We start from the raw sequence: 19,084 nt of genomic DNA on the forward strand, positions 1-19,084 counted from the left end.
GTACACGCAAAACAATTTTTTTTAATAATATAATAATGATTTAAAAATAACATTGTTAATAAGAGTTTGGTAAGATTATATTTGTCGTTATTTGTACTTATTTATACTATTGTATTTTTTTTTAATATTGTTCGGTGTATAAAGGTGAAAATCAATGAATGAGTTGCGTAATATTTTTTTTCGTAGACGAATGTTATTGGCTACAACAATCTAAAATTGTTAAAAATTACTTTCAATTGCAAAAATCAATTTTCCTGACAGCACTGCGCTTATTGCAAAATATCATAAGGCATGAAGGCAGTGTAGAATATAAACTTAACTAATACTTTTCGAAATTAGACTAAATTAAATATGTAGTTATTATTAGAGTGATTTGTAATTTCAACGATTTTAGCTTAAGATTTATAATAGTTATAGCATAAAAATTGTTTAAAAATTTAAAATACACCAATTATAGCTACTTTTAATAAGGCTACCTCCCAACTTTTAACTGTCTTTTTGAAATTTTCTGATTATCTAGACGGCATTATCTAGCCAGCTGATAAATGTCATATCTCAAAACAAATGAAAGCTTTAATTTTAGTTTGTCTTGTTGGATTTCAAGATGAGTTTATTGAAAGAAATATAGTCAAGAACGTGGAAAAGTTGTGCTTTGTTTTAATAACTAAAGTTTTGAAAATAAACGACTTAATACCCGGATTTGTAAGATACGAAAATGATTGAGAAGACTACACAACAACAATTATTATTTTATATCTTTATTATGTCTGATGTCAGTGATTAGGATAACATACAATAGAATACAACAGCTGTCCTTTTTTATTTTTTGAAAAAAAACATCATTTAAGCAACATTTTATACATTTGTGTATTTATTAGTAGTGTCATCTATACTCATTTAATGGATATCGCAAGTTAAAATCAGCTGCATACATGTACAATTGCATATAAAGGTAGTATGCAAAATTAAATCACGAAGACGCAATGTATAATTAGTTTAAAATTACATTATAGAATATCATGCTTTTCGATTACTAATCAATTAAAAGAATCGTATTAAAAAACGATATACTTTACAAATTACATTACGCTATTGTTTAAATGAAACACATTAGGTAATTGCACCATTTCGAGCAGTAATTAATTTTGCCCGTTGTACCGTTTAATAATGTAGGAAAAGGTAAAATGTAGTCAATGTATCTCACGCGGGTCAATAGTAATTATAACTTACCATTGACTAAAATGTCTGAACAATTAATTTTATATTCTCACGATATTCCTATTTCGCAATATGAAAGTAGAGAATTTACTATAAATTATAATATTATAAATATTAATTTTTCAATGTTATAGATATCGAAGTTTTTAAACACATATGGCTTAGTAAGCAAATTTACAATATTGTTGTAAGATTACATTGATTACAGCATAATATAATATACTGAGGTATTAGCTTTGATATACCTTTGAATATCATTTACAAAATGTGTGTTATTTAAGAACTACTATGCAATCTATACTATTTTAATTGGTTATAACTTATCATATTTGTTTTAATAAGTCTTTAAAAACGCCAAAAATAAAATTTAATAACTAAATAATAGATATAACAATAAAAACGAACAATTCTAATATTCTATTGAAATCTAATAACCAATCATCGTTTTTAAGATGCCCTTTCACGAGGTATTATCTATTTCGTAGTTGATGAAATAATTTTTTATGCACACACACATATATGATATTATGTCTATAGCTTTGAGTTTTAAATTACCTATAGGTGATTGTAATATACTGTGAAATTTTTTGATTTTTTTTAATCAATGTTATTTTGTCAATCGAATATTGTTCGTGAGCTATAAAATGATTTCTATGTACGTTTTTATTAAAAAATATTACGTCGTAGCGGTATCAATTATATTAGGTATATATCTAAGTTATTAAAAATGTGATTATTTTATTACCTCGAGTAATATTTAGAAATAAAACGTTATTGTTTTATTATTGTTTTCTCGATATAGTGTCGTATAATAAAATATTAGCTAAGATCACACGCTGAAACGAACAATTATAATATATTATAAGCATATAATATGCATATAAATCAATACACGTAACATCTGTAGTGCCTACAAATTATGCGGATGACTGAGCGTGTAAGCTTAAACTTCTTAACGTCAGATGTTAAAAAAAATAGTTCGGTGAATTACAAACAAATATATTATTACATTATTATGTAAATATATATATATTATTCGGATAAAATCTCACATAGTTTAAACTATGATGTAAGAGTATACTCATATATGTATATATATTTCCTATTAAAAGAAAAAAATCCTATTACTTTATATTTTATAATATATAGTATAGTATTTCTGCAGCGTTTACTGTAATTCAAATTAAATAACGTTCAATTACTTTAATAGTTTTTCTTCTTTAATAAGGTATCGTTTCCGGAAAAAAAACTGTTTCTTTATTATCATTTTTACAGTGCGTCGCATAATAGATTAACCTACCTCCAGTGGTATTTTATTATCGCCATTAAAATATATTATATCGGATATTCATATTCTGTAATACTATTTAATAAGCAATTTTACCTATATGCATTATTATATATTATTATGGTTACGTGTATTGATATAAGAGGATCGGGTTTTAGAATGCTGCGGTGAACTGTCGACATCACGAATATTACAAGAAACAGAGTTCAACGACAGTCTGCATACTTTTTCAGTAATCTAATATTATAGGTATCGTCGGAATGTATGTACGTTTCATTACCTCGACAATATTAATATATTATGTGGGTAGAAGGTAGGTATTTTATGTTGTTTTAGGAATTAAAAATGTAAATTCTTAGTTAAAAATCTAATTAAGCTATTTCACGAAAACTTTATCGACTTTGCGTATTAATTGACAAAAAATAAATGTTCACATTATTTTTTTCAAATTTTAGATAGGTACATAAAACATAATATCATATAGGTACACCAAATTTAAATATTGTATTTTGTGAAAACAATCCATTTTATTATATTGATAACAAATTTAACGTTTGATTTCGTCCCCACTACTTGCCGACTTGTAACTATCGTAATACAGTCATCTACTGACACATACCTAGTAGGTACTTGGTTCATCTCATATATATTTTATCATTGAATACGGTTTGAAAAATCTCATAAGCAAGCGCGCGTGGTCTTATATCGGTCTTGAACCCTTTCTAATTTGAGTATACAGTATTATAAATTACGATTACCTATGTATTTTCTCAGTTCTCGACAACAAATATACTCATTACGCCCATGTATATATTTTAATCCATGGGGGTCAAGGAATCTTCATCTACTTGTGGTTGGAATGTACGTTACCGCGGTTAGTAGGTCCTCTAGCTGAATCGACAAATGTATATGTACATTATATATGTATATTAATATTAAATATGAGTGTGTGTGCATATGGTTGAATTCAATGGCTGAAAATCTGTTTTTATATTTTTAAGTGGTTCGGCACCAACAATGAACCACTCAACAGTTGGAGGACGGCACGCCTGCTGCAAGTAGTCATATACAACAGTTGTTCACCTGCTGCAGGATGATAGACTTTCGCCCAAAATATGTTAACCATAAAATTGAAACAATAAGAATAATGCAATAATGAAAAAAACTAAAAGACACTTCAATAACTATATATGTGTGTGTGTGTGTGTGTGTGTGTGTGTGTGTGTGTGCCACTAACCCACAGTATAAGCCTATCACATTTTATTTTTGATAATTTTATGTAAGTATATCGCGCATATATAGTGTTTATTATAATAATTATGATATACTATATACTCTATTCGAATTTCGATTCATATTTTGTCTTGAACGTTCCCAGGGTAAGTCTTTACCTATTTAAAGTCACGAAATTATTATGCACAAATATTAATCTTTCAACGTTCATTATTTTATAAGCATATTATACATTTTAAATAGTGTTTTAATCGTGGGACTATTTTTTTTATTATTAACGGTAATAATAACACCAACAACTAGATAAAACAAATCAAATCCTCAAGCCTTACTTATCTACTGATGTATAGTACAAAGTAAAATAGGCTGGTCGATTTTCAAAATATATAACGGTGCAGTACCGCGGCGACATACCTATACAGTATATTTAGTACACATGTACACTTAACGTGAGAAACGTCGTCTCCTTTTTTGTAATACACATTTATTTTTATTTTCGTCGCGTTTGCATTTTTTTAGCATATGAAAAAATTCCACTTTATAATGTACCCATGCGGCCATGCTGCCACATTATTTCTGCGTACATTTTATATGCAGTACTTCGAATCGTATACGAGACAAACACGTATGATAATGCGCGCTTTTGTGTCTTACGATTTATGCGTTTTGTTAATTTTGTTTTCCCTCCTTTATACGGAAATACAATAGGTACTATACGACATATTAGATGCGTCATGCTATAATAAATAGACGTTCGTCGCGTGCGGTGTGCTCAATATCGACGGATCATCGTCGGCGGCGTTTACTGCTGCAGCATCTACTGTTTATACGCGTAGTAAATGGGCTGGACACTTGGGCACACATATACACGCGAGAGAAATCCCATTTAAAAATCCAAAACACAATTTCGTAAGACTCTGGTGAGCCGTTTTTTATTGGCTTTCTACGATGTATGTATAATGTACTCGCGGTCGTATATTTTAACCGCCGTTTATACGCTGTACATCGTCTGCAACAGTAAATACAACGCTTTCGTCAGCGACTCGACAATAGTCATTGACGTTTGCAATATTGTACTTGAATAACACACGTATAGGTACTGACAACCTACGCATACTTCAAGTGTAAACCAATGAAACGAACTAGATGAAATTTAAATAAAATCGTCCACTAAAGCACAATAATAATATATGTATTCAATTATCGTAACTGGGCGCTTTAGTCAACATCGCGATGAGCACCTTCGTACATAATAAGTATATTTATATACTTCATACTATAGCATACTACATATATATATATATATATATATATATATATGTATACTAGCTTAACCCCGAGCACTTCGTTGCCCGTACAAAATGTATATCCGTGTTAAATCTGGTTGCTTAATCCTAACATTTGGCGTGAGGATTAATAATATTTTTGGTTTTCTGATTTGGTGTATATAGATGGTATTTCCGACATATCTACTTAACATAACTGTCTCGTCCAGCGTGCATTTTATCTATCGATCAACTGATTATGTATTACTCGTTAAAAATAATCAATTTATTTGACGTCATTAATCGGGATAAAAACTATCCCATCTTATGATGGAGACCAAAATGATTTGGTTAACATTAACATTAATCATTAATCATAATTTCATCAAAATCGGTTAAATAGTTTCGGAGTGCATGACGAACATACCCGTCGTACACCAAATTTTTATGTATAAGGATATATTTTTTCGCTGGATAATAATGTGCGATTGGCTCACATATATATTGTATTTTATTTAAACCTATAATATTATCCTGTCTATCCTACAAAGGTTAAACTTATTTTTTCTCTGTAATATATTATAATATTAATGGTGCAGTGGTCCTCGCGCGGACATCATATTTTCTGCGAACATAATATCATATATGATGTACATTACCTATATGAATTATCGATTACACGTTCGCCATATATACGATATCATTATTCATTATTGTACATCGAATAATATTATATATGGGAGTTCCCCGAGTGCGCCCTGAAATTACATTTTTTTTAATGTTCCTAGTGCGTCCGAAATAACCCGAGTGCGTCCCGAAAAAAGGTTATATTTTTGAGTATATTTAGAGTTACCTAGCATGGGTGCACCACGAAGAGGTGAACTGGCTTACACCCCAAAAATATTTTATGATTCTTATTCATGACCCACCGTTTCCAGTGCTTCACAATCATAGCTGTAAAAAATAATTACCTATAAAGTATTATAGTTGTAGATTTGAACCACAATATTTGATCGTCAAATCTGTATCTGAAATAAATACCTATAGCTGTGGACCGAGGACACACTTGGGCTATAGAAAAGATAAATATTAAAAACGGAGCGCACTCAGGATATAACATAATGTCTACTTCTAAATTATATTTGGTATGAACTATGCCACTGTGGGCATTATTCCAACAGGTAGTTAGTCCTCAATTGGGCAGTATATGGTATATGGTATACTAAAAGTGCAGTTGACTTAATTAATAGTTAGAATAAAATAAACATATATAATTTCAATCACATCATCTCTATATATTATATTATTATACTGTAAAATATATTAAATGGTATTTGTTAATTTTCAAAATAATAACCCTATACACCCCTTTACTAAAGTAAACCTTAATATATAAGATCAGATAATATAGAATTTATTACATACGCCTACGCATAATTTTACTGTTCGATTCTAAGTATTCTTGTATGTTGGCCCATAAGTAAAAATTATTTAAATTTTAAAAAACTTTGTTTTGACCTGGTTAAAATTATTTTTAGTTTACATATTTTCAATTTTGTGCGTATATTTATAGTTTTGTTATCAGGTTTTATACAGTAATCTGTATATTCTACATATTTTAATAAATTCCATCATAAAAAGTGAAATATTTTTATAAACATTTTGGCGTACAAATATTTAATATTGAACAAAAAGTTTTTAATTTTAAATAATAGATGCAAAGTGAAAAAGTCACATTTTTAGTATAAGATTTTTATGAGAATATGTTGCTTCTGTTAAGCTATATCCCATTTTACGAGCAGTCATCACGTGTCAGTCCAAACACATTTATCCAAAGGTCAGAATTAATAATAGACCATTATATATTACTATGTATTATATTCTGTTCTAAACGATGAAAACAATTTTTTTAAATCGATCGCATACATAATATACTTATATGGTGAACCTTGACCCGTCTGAATGGTTTGCTGTATAATCGATTGGTTTTAAAAGTCTGCGCCATTCGATCACTGATTATACAAATTTTGAACAACATACTTATGAACACACTATGCGCACACACCCACACACACATATATATATATATACAATATATGTATCAACTCGCAAGCTAATTTAAATAGCATTACACAGCCAGAGGGTAATATAATAACTAATAATATAGATATGTACCTAATGTAATATGTTCATATTATTGTCGTTTGCACATCGTATATATATATATTTTAATGCACATGCTGCCGTCCACGTACATATTATAATATGTTTATATTTAATGTAATATAATATTATAAAAATATATAATAGGTACTATAGGTAGTAATATATACGTTGTTTATTCCGTGTAGACTTTAGAGCAACCGAAAATTGATGTATTACATATATATGAGAGTCAACAGCCGTACGCTGTGGTTTATTTTATAAGTGCTCATGCCCCGCGTGATTTGGATCGTGGACATGGATACAAACATTCACCACCTCGAGTATTGAATTTTCCGATTTATATACACACTCCTATACCGTACATTTTTCGCAATCGGTTTTCAGTGCCAAATGGTGGTCAGGGGGGTGATCAAGGTGTGTACTTGCATCCTCTTGCAATTTTCATCCATAATTACCTATAATAGAGGTTAAAACCTCCATTAATACTTACCACTTGTAAGTTACCAGTATATATTATTTCCTACCTAATCTTTATAGTATATACTTTTTTTCATTGATCATTACGCTTCAACATCATGTTATAATAATATAATGTATCAAGTTAAAAATTTGTTTTCAATTTATTTTATTTATAATGTCTGTATAAACTTGTATAAACCTTTGTATTTTAAAAATGTTTATATTTTGTTACATTGGCGTAGCGAGGGTGGGGAAAGGGGGCAAATGCCCTCCCCTTGCATTTCAAACTAAATTATATTTCTTACACTTTATAAATTGAGTTTTAATGATTTAAAATTGGCTATGCCACTGCCCCCAACCTGATTGAAATTCTAGCTACGCCCATGTTTTGTTAGTTGCTTCAGAGTTTTGTGAAGATTATCTGATAAATTATTTGCTTATCGTATTTCGATTTCGTGTCGGCGTCTTTCTGTTAAAATTTATTTTATTTTATAGTAAGTTGAATTACACAATATATATTGGAAGATCTTCTTTAGTCATTAAAAGACCTAGAGTTAATTTTGTATTGCCGATTCTTAATCTGTTTAATATACTGACTCGTATTTTCTACAGTTGTTATTTGTGAGTCATTTGTCTGTTGTTTTTCATTTCTCTTAGTTTTTGATTCTGCTTTGTCACTATTTTCATTTTTTTTATTCCTATCGATAGGTATATGTAGGTATTTGTAATTTTTTCTAGTTCATTTATGCAAATTCTTTAGATTCTTTGTCATGTATATTGTAAACAGTAAACATGGTTTGAATTTATTCCAGTTTTACTTGTGTATATATAATATAACTATGTTTAATTTCAAAAATAAAATGCTTTAATAAAAATATGGGAATTTTTTTTTAACAATAATTAAACTGGACGATTGATAGTGGCCTAGTAAGATGTTTGCACCCTCTCGTATTAAACTGAAATGGTGCCCCTCTTAGATTAGTTCTACAAGTAATCTACACGGCCGCGGACCAGCGAGTTTATCGATCATCGTTTGTGTTGCCGCGTCTGAGCAATAATAATTATCGAAATGCTGCCGTCGAAATAAAATAATTCTATATTAGAAATCACATACGCTATCGTTTTGCTTTCCGTTTACGTTATTATAATAATTTACGGCATACGCCTGTACATGCATATAGGTGTTCCTATACATACGTTTATAATAATAATATATTATATTATATAGTGGCGCTCAGTACATTATAATTATTGTATCGAATACGAACCGAACGATTGCGGGTTAATTTTACACACACACACACACACGCGCGAAAATTTTCTTAAACGATGAGTCGAAGACTTTGTAGTATATTACACAGATAAATGCCGATATTAAACGCGCGTAAATTGCGGTTCGTGTGAAATTTCGCGTGATAGAACTAAGCCACGGAAACCATGTGGCTACACGAATATTATTGCTCAATACCACCCATGGTACAAGTTTAAACGCTTTTTCTCTGACCAATCACGGATTTGTGGGTTCTAGGATATAAGTATTATAATATTATACAGAAACTCAATGGTTGTGCAGTGAAACAAGAGATCGATGGTAAACGATATTTTCTGGCGCGAAATATAAGTATAGATATATCTACTCTATAATGTTCACGCACATGCGTTATATGTCACGTAAGAGTGTTTAAGACGTCAAAATAAAGATGTTAAAACAAATTTTACTTCAACATTATAAATAGGTAGTAGACATTTTTAATAAGGTGTTTAATTTTCGTTCCTAAGAACGGTTGAGGAAATCATCGCGCACTGCAGCTATATTAAAAATTAAATTTATGAAATATTATTATAAAATATTATTATAAATGCTGCTAATACGGACCTTTACTACACTTATTACTGGATTATATTTTAACGTAATACGTAAAAAACTCGTTATTTTAAATACTATTAACATTTTTGAAAATGTTTTAATTTTTGTTTTACAAAATGTTAGTCTTTAAATAATTATAATATTAATAAAATACTTGTTCGAAATTTGATTTTTTATAAATCGAAAAACTTTGAATAATATTAATCTTCGAAATATGAAATTAAAAATATATGTTTTGATTTGAAATAGCAACTAACTTAAAAAAAAAATAAATTATTTTCAAAAAATGTTATTTTGTTATAGCTTGAAATTATATGGAGAAAATATTTTTACAAAGCTAATGTTTTCTGAAATAATGAGTGTCTTATTACGTTAAATAGATTATCCCGTTTAGGTAGGCGTACAATTCTGTTGACTTGCATTTTTAATAGCTTAAAGACCTTTGATTTTCACATCATTAAACTCTTATACGATGAATTTTATATTTCTTCACATACACCTTTATGTGTGTGTATTGTGCATTTGTACGGTTGCAAGACTTTGATGGCGCGTATACCATGAACCGCGGTTGTTAATTATATCACGGTACCATTTGTCAGGAAACGCGGACAATATAACCAGTAAGGTTAGAGTGGCTGGCGATGGCGGACACATATACCTAATATAATTATTATTGTATGCGTATTGAGAGAGTGTATCATTAGTCGCCTCGGATGAATCAAAGCATATACGCACGCAATTACGCATATGTAATCGATACACAATAGAATAACGATTCTTTCAATAAAACTTTCTTCGTACATAATATATATGTTGTATGCATTTCCCAGAGATTATTTCATAGTCAAGTTTATTTTATTATATGAATACGCGTACTGTAGTTGTAGTGTATAGGTACAAAACGGTAGTCATTATTAATAAACGAGAGTCGAATCAAACAAACTCTCGACTAATGGACTTTTATCATGATCATTATTTATAATAATAATATTATGTACGTTTTATATAGAGCACACAATGCGTGTTTCATGACTCATGAATAATCGTGCCATAACCAATTGATTTCAAAACACTTTTCCGACGCGATATAATATCGATATGTTTACTACGAACCAGTAAGACGTTTTCCTAATAAGAGGAATAATAATTATAAGCTTTTTCTAGAATGCAACGGTTAATTTATTTTATGTTTCACCTGCATTATACGCGCTTAACACTGCAAATATTATGTATTTTGTCTATCAAATGCAAATCATTAACTATCTATTATGAAAAACCAATGGTATTGTCTATATAGACAAAACAAAATGTTTATTTTATATTTTTATCGTTAAACATTATTGTAGCTTGTACCTTTTATAATACTTTATAGCGTATAAATTAAAGTATACAAAAAAAATGTAACGCGAGCATCCATCTACCACTCACATCCGCTTTTTTTTATTTTAGGACCATTTAGACCATAATGTTGCATGCTGTGCCATTATGAACAATTGTCATTTATATCAATAAACGATTATTGTTGAAAATATTTATTGATCTAATTTCTTTCAAATTTAACATTTTATTATCTGAGGATTAATTTATGTCTATAATCTCATCAGTGCCACTATCAACTAAATTCAATTCAATATATTATATTTATTATCATAAATCGCCATTGTGAATGACGCTCTATAATGTTTACTGGGCGATTTCTAATCGGACGATGCGTGTCATAAACTAATCATTTTTTTTTTTATGTTTGGTCGTATATACACGTGTTTAATTTACTTGTAAATAACAATCTATACCTGTGGTTTGAGAAATAGACGAAATCGATTATGTTATGTTTAAGAATTGGGTACCAGGTGTAGCATTTACAATCATTTAGGTTTTCTGAATAGAAATTTGAGTGTAACAAATGAAAAAATACACCACCTATACATTCATAAGAATTTCATCATTTCGTCAAATGTTAAAAATTGTGTGCATTTATATTATAGATAATAATGTATTATATTTTATGCTTAATCCAACAAAAATTGGTTTCGGTTGGTGGAAATGAAAAATATGTAATTGTATGTGAAACAAACAGCCACAGCTGACAAGGATTTGATTTAAAACAAAGTAATTATATATCTCTTAATAATAAGAAATTCTTCATCAATAAATACCTATATAATTATATTATTTATTGTTGAAGCTCAAGTCTGTATCTAAGTAATAATTCTAAAATAATGACGTTTTTCAAAATTGTTTTATAGAAAATAAACGTGTACCTACTTCACCGGACTTGTGAACAGTTCGAACAATCATGACTTTCTATGTATAACATTCATTTGTTATGAATAATTTCTATTAGTGTTTACACCAGTCTTTGCGTTTTAACTTTGTTAAAACAATTTCGCTTTTGTTTTTAATTGTAACCGTTTTATTTTAATACTGTTTTCACAAAAATAATAATTACAACTTATCATTATATGCATTTTAAATATTTTACGTTGTGTAATATTATTGTTTTGTTGTTAATCGTTTTAAGGTGTGAAAAAGTCCAAGGTTTTGTTTTTTGCTTCATTTTCTATTAAATTCATAGTCAAAAAATTACTTAACTATTTTGTATGTACTCGTATAAAGAATAAGTATTATTTACTTGTATATTTTATAATTTTCAATGATTATAATAATTAATAATTGTTTTAATTGTTTTCACTACAGTACTTGCAATTGTATATCACACAAAAGCGTATTTATATACTATAGTTAATATATTATAGAGGTATCATACTATAAATCAGTATATTATGTATAGTTGAAATTGATGTTACTGAAAAAACAAATCAATCTTCGCAGTCGTGTATTGCTATAACTTATAATACACACTCTATAGCAGTATATTTCAATAAATAATGGAACATTGCGTTATCGAATTTACGTGTGATTAATTGGTCATAATAATTATTGTTCGTTAAAAGTGTAATATAGGTGCATATCACTTCACACAGGTGACTGAATTAAATTATGCTTAGCCGAGTCTGCGCATTTTATTTTTTTTTCATCTTTACGTGCGACGGCGTGTATATATATCGAAAAGATAATCGTTCGAAGTGTATGTTAAGATAAACCGTTAATCTGTCTTAATTTTCGGCCATTAAAATCTTCACATGTATCGGTAAATTCACATAATAGCCCGCTGTAAACAAAGCGACGTGAACGGTTAATATAATTATTATAAATCTCTCTGATTATACGTACGCATGCACCTACGGTGCCAAAACCGATAGAAAGCGAAAGGTCCACAACCGCGGGGCCTACGGGCTACCATACATCAATAAAGTATACCTATATACCATAATGCCCGCGGTTCAGCTCATGCTGTAGATGTGTTAAAACGTTCAAAACCCGTTCTTTCCGTTATATCAAGAAATTTCAAAAACTTTTAATCTGCAGTCGCTCCCGCTATATTATTGTACACACTGCACATATAGGTATAATACCATACATATAATATGTGATGGTCATGAACATTCAAGTGAAATTTTTATTTTATTTAGCTTTTTTTCATTTATTAAATACTACAAAAAATTAAACAATAAATCAACCACACAATATGGAGTAAGTATTCAAAAATAAAGATAATAATAATCAATACTTATTTCAATGGACCATTTTATAAAACTATGTCACTGTGTATTATACTCTAAGCCATCAATATACAATCGTCTGTAAATTAATAAAGTTTTGAGGTTGTAGGCGTTTATTTTTTTTATAAAATATACATTATATATTTTGTATGGTGGTCTAGATTGATTTTATTGTTTGGAAACTAGGAAACATCGAAAAAAATTAATCAATGTATGTATACTGGATATCGCTATTAAAAAAACATTAATTTTACAAAAGTAATTTTGTGTAGAAATATCTAGAGATTTAAATAAAAATATCAACATTATTTTAGTTTGAAATGTATACGATAAGTCATATATAGCTCAAAAAATCAAATCTTAAAATATTTATTTAATTTATTTTTACACTGTGTGTACTTGTTATTACGTATTATATAATTTAAAATCTAATAGTCAGTAGGTAAAATAACTTTAAGTATATTTTCAGTTTTTATAATACGATATCGATATACCTTCAACATCCGAACCGTAATTTATATCTATAATAATAAGTAATAACTAATAAGCATTGCACGCGGATCGTTGGCGGGATCATTATTTATTTACCGTATAGCAAATAGTGAAAATCAGTATACTTGAAATATTATACACAAGTCATATAATTAATGCGTGTGCGATATGCAGTACATACGCGTTTAAAATATTAATGTATAAAAATGTAAGTGCACCACTGTGGTAACGGTAGATACCTACGTGGCGGACAGTCGAACCGAAGTGAAATACCCAAAATGCCTTTGGGCGCCGCGGCAGCAACGCTCACCTCTGGGGCGCGATCTATCTACACGCACTTTCTTTTTCAAGTTCATGATTACCGGGTGAAAGAGAGAGTGGTCTTTTTTGGGTAGTTATACCGGCTGTACAGCGTTCTATCGACTACTGCAATGAATGGATAATTTTTTTTAGTTTCATCTTTATCGACCTCCTCGTCGCGGTCGTCATATTATTATTACCATAATTATCCTGACATTGGCGGCCCCTCAGTGTTATAGTATTACAGATATAAATAGTAAAAGAAAAATGCATAAACGGTTCACGGCGGACGATGGCGATGGCGCAATAACACACACGCCTCTCAAGCGTACACACACGCCTGCTGCTGCTATATATATTATTATATTATCGATTGTTATTCTCACCCGGTCACAAGTTAAATGATAATCAAATTATTATTAATTATTATTACATTGCGATACTATTGAAACGTACAAACACAAATGTAAATCGTAAGAGAATAGTCACCAGTCATCGTGGATATTCTGCAGCAAAAAATACAATATACATCATCTATTAATATTATTATATTTATTAATTAATTTTTTAAAATACGGGATGCTGCCAAAAATTATAAACATTACATTACAAATATAACTTATAATTATATAATATATTATATACAATAATTCAATAACGCATACAAGTAAACAATATAAGTGTAACAAATTAATAATTTATGATCACATACTGCAGTATAAACAGGTAGATTAATTCATACAAAACGATGGATCTTCGATGGAAATCTACATTATTCTAACAAGAGGCAAGAGGGGTCTTAAAAGACCTAATCGGGACTTCTTAGCTTCAACCCTTCTATTAGCCAGAGAAAATCCAAGGGACTGAAGAACTTGAAGATACTGTCGTGAGGCGAATCGTCAATCTTAAGTGCAAAAACCGGGAAAATTTAAGAACTATTGCTGCACACGCTCTATTTGTTTACTCGAAAATTTTTTATTATTGTACTCGGTGAAATTTTCATCGAAACTCAATCCCCCCCTCTAATCGGTTCACAACTTGGCTGTGTAGATTTTACTTTTATTGCATTTGAACACTCGTCGTATATAACATATATGCAAACACGTTCCAATTATATACACAGTTGCATTTATATAATATTATATGTCTATGTCGATAATATGGTATATAATATAATATTATTATATTGTGTGATTCCGGAGAAAAATATACGTTATGTTATTAATGATCCAAAAGTTTCTCTCAGATGTGGCGATGTTATCGTGATATAATATCATAGTGTACCAAACAAAAACTTCTCGTGACTATATCGCGCGTATTATCCATATACAAATCTATATGAATGTAATATGTACAATATATTATGCTGTACGAGTGCGAGTAACAGTGAAAATTATATACAAGGAGCTTGTCGAAGAATCGGTCAAATGAGAGGTGCTTTCGACACAGACTTCCGCGTTTTAAAAAAAAAAAAATATGTTTTGTTAGTTTACCACTATAGTATACAAAAGGCATGTCATTAGGAATACTTATCACACGTAACTTATTAAGTTGTATAGGTCAACTATTCAGGATGTATCAAAAGTCTACATCCGATTACATATTTATATAGCTCGGCAAATGTTAAGATAACTAAGTTTATTTTAAGTTATCTTTCTATTAGTATACCGGTAATTTACCTGCGGCTAACGATTGCCGAGCTATATACATTTGTAATCGGATGAAGACTTTTGAAACACCCTGTACATTATACTTAAACGTAAATATTATATAGGTATAATTATTGAATATTCGAGTTTATTATTTTTCCGTGTACGAATTAACATAAGTTGATTATCTTGTAATTTTTTGCTCGGTTCTAAAATATCACTAACTTTGATATTTAACATCTTAAAAATTGATTTTCCACCTACAGATTAAATGTAATTACTACCTAATTTATAATCGAGGAAAGCAAGTTTTTATACCACGAATTTCTATTTTATTTATTTTTATATTTATACAGTTTTTGACAAAAAGTCTGAGTGATAATATAATTAATAATGTACGTGAAATATATACATATATATTATATATGTAATTAGATAAAAAATATAAAGTTATAAATGCTTAAGTCGGTATAGTAATTAAATATATCTTTACATTTATTATTCCATTAAATAAGTTGATATCGTACTTTCGTACTTCACTTTAATCAACCAATCTTATTTAAGTACTATAAATTAATAATATTTTTAATTTTTTATCATCTATTTTAGAATCTGATAAAAGAAAGTAGCAATACAAATTGAGTAAAACCAGCACCTTATCGCTGGTTAATAATCAACAGTCGTCTAATGAATTTTTAGATAATTTTATTTAAGTTTTTTTTTCAGTGAATTTCCGTAAAAACATGTTCAATAACATAGTTATACACCATTGCCACATACCTATAAATAGTTGGAAATTTTTGCAAAATATAATATATTATTAAGACACTCTCACTCGTGGATTTGTAAAAAATTCTACGTATTTTACAAAAATCAAACGTGATTTGGTTTGATAACAAATGAAAAAAAGTAATCGTGCCAATAACACGACTTGTAATTTTATTATCGTTCTCGAAATCTATTTCTTTTATTTAGTCGTGAATATAATATTATAGCGTACGGCATTAAACCTTTACAATAAGATTTTATAAATCATTTTCTTTTTTACGGATAATATACATATTATTATAGCGGTGTGCTGCATGGTAGGTAAGTACAATATAAAATTACAGCATAACAACAATGGTTACCGATAAGATTAAAAAAAAAAAAACCAATTCTAACAACAACAAATATAATGATAATATATTATAATGTACCGAAAAAACTGTGAAGACCATTGAACAAATATTATAATATGAACATAATGCCGAACACGCGTATTGTATTATACTGCACCGTATTAAAATAATTTACAAATAAGCGCCCATGAGGTAATTTTGTTGTTTTTTTTTTTTTTGCAGCCTCGACAGTAAGGTACGTACGGTAAATTTTTTCTGTATTCATAGCATAGGTAAACGTCAGCTTCTACCTTCCTAATAGGTACGTACCGCGTCTAATATTTGCGACGGAGCCGAGTGGAAATAACGAACCAATTCGTTTTCAGTCATGCTTCTGTGACACGTCAATATTATTTCATCCCGAATACGACAAATCGTACAAATCGCGTAGATTTGTCGATCTGGCGGTGAAACACGTGCGCAGCACTAGAAAAAGTAAATTTCGAAACCGGTCATCCATATTGGGCCTAACTAGTGGTACCTACCTACAATTTTTTTGCGCAATTCGTTTTCTCTGAAAAATAATAATTATCACTAATAGTTATTATAATGAACAGTACTATTATTTATATTATTATATACGTACTACGGTCAACATCAGTTTTTTTAAACACGTCTGTTTTTCCCATAAAAGGGTGCCCTTCAATCATATTATACAGTTGTGTTCTAATTTTTTTTTCTGCTCCTACTCGCGTTCGTAAACGGGTGCACTAGTCCTTCAAGTCGTACGCCAATTTCGCGTTCTATTGTTTAATTTATAGTTTCTTGCATACGCTTAGTGATGGTCTAAACAATGTTACATATCATATACAACATATACTTATATAGGTACATGGGATATGCCGCTCTCTATTTACCATGGTCCGAATGATATATAAGTATGGACTATGAACACAAAATAAGAGTATTTCTCCTTGACATCGGACACGAACAAATAAGAATTTCAACATTTCGTTTGTAATATTTTTTTATTATATTTGGTCGAAAACATAATAAATTCGAACAATATAATATTCGTTGTCAATCAATATGTTATGTATATATGTATATTCAATGGGTAGCATTATTTTGTTCTTATCTCATTATTTAATGCAGCAGCAGTAGTATAGGATAACTATAAAGGAAACCTCCTAATAGTAGTTTAATCATGGTTATTAATCATCTCTTAAATTAAAATAGAGAATGTATTTAATAACTATTGGTATAATTCAGTTTCTTATAACTATGTACTCTTTTTTTTAAACCCCATCTACACGACTAAATACGTTTTAAATTTCAATTACTGCAGCTCTTTATTATACCAACTGCGTGCTTTCAAATTATATGTTTTTAAGTGTCTATTTTAAAATCAGTGCGTATATTATTAATTAATAGTTATATATAATATTATGAATAAAATTTTTGATTTACTGTTATTATTGATTAATAGTATAAAACGAATTTCTTTTAATATACAATTGTCTTTATTGTTTATTTCAGGTATAAGGAATTGTTTTATCAATTATTGTAATATGAATGATATATACATAATACAATATTATAATATACAATAAGTGACCAATGCTTTTACACTTTCGTATATTTTATTATATACACTTAACAGTGTAACACGCCTATGAACAAACAATGAAACCTCTAGCTCCAAATAACGTAAAACTCTTGATAATGGACATTCTTTTTGAGCTGGTCGATGTTCGCCATAATATTACGGAGGTTTCACTATACAAAAATATACACATACGCATTATAAGCACGAAATCGTAATAGAAATATTCGTGACCACTATTTACTGCAGTATAATATATATATATATATATATATATATACGCCTACACCGTGCCTATTTCTTTTTTATTTACCATTAAAGTAAATCTAGTTTTAACAATGCGATGTCATTATAATGTCTGAGTTTTTATTTTTTTATTTTATCTTATATCCAACGGTTTTAAGGTTTTTTTATCTTGTCAAATATGCCGAACGGGACAACGGTATATTTTTCTCGATTCTCACTAATTAAGTATACCTAACCTAATACAGGTTAGTCCTCCTCTATAATATAGTTTAAGAAGATGTGAACGCATTATTTGTTTACTCTCTCTAACCTACGTGCAACATAGCAAATTCTCGTTCTGCGGATCCGACTTTGTGTTGTTAGCTTTATGACCTATTATCAAATTTAAATATGAGACTATTATCTGTGTTTGTATACGTCAGCATATTTATCTACGAATTACGATATTATAATTTTTCTATAATATATAATAAATATTTTAAATTGCAATAATTGTACAGGTATCAACTCATTGCTTACATAAAAATTAGCTAATATATAAACGCGAATCATCTTTTCAGCTTTGAGTTTGA

The 19,084-nt window shown here is 29.2% G+C and overlaps 1 protein-coding gene across 1 annotated transcript in view; it reads right to left on the minus strand.

Moving 5' to 3' along the window:
• LOC132919788 (uncharacterized) overlaps positions 1–19,084 on the minus strand; it is an 84,228-nt gene that overhangs the window by 29,683 nt on the left and 35,461 nt on the right. The gene's annotated exons all lie outside the window — the stretch shown is intronic.

The sequence above is a fragment of the Rhopalosiphum padi genome, chromosome 2 (assembly GCF_020882245.1).
Source record: "Rhopalosiphum padi isolate XX-2018 chromosome 2, ASM2088224v1, whole genome shotgun sequence".
NCBI classification, from domain to species: Eukaryota; Metazoa; Arthropoda; class Insecta; order Hemiptera; family Aphididae; genus Rhopalosiphum; species Rhopalosiphum padi.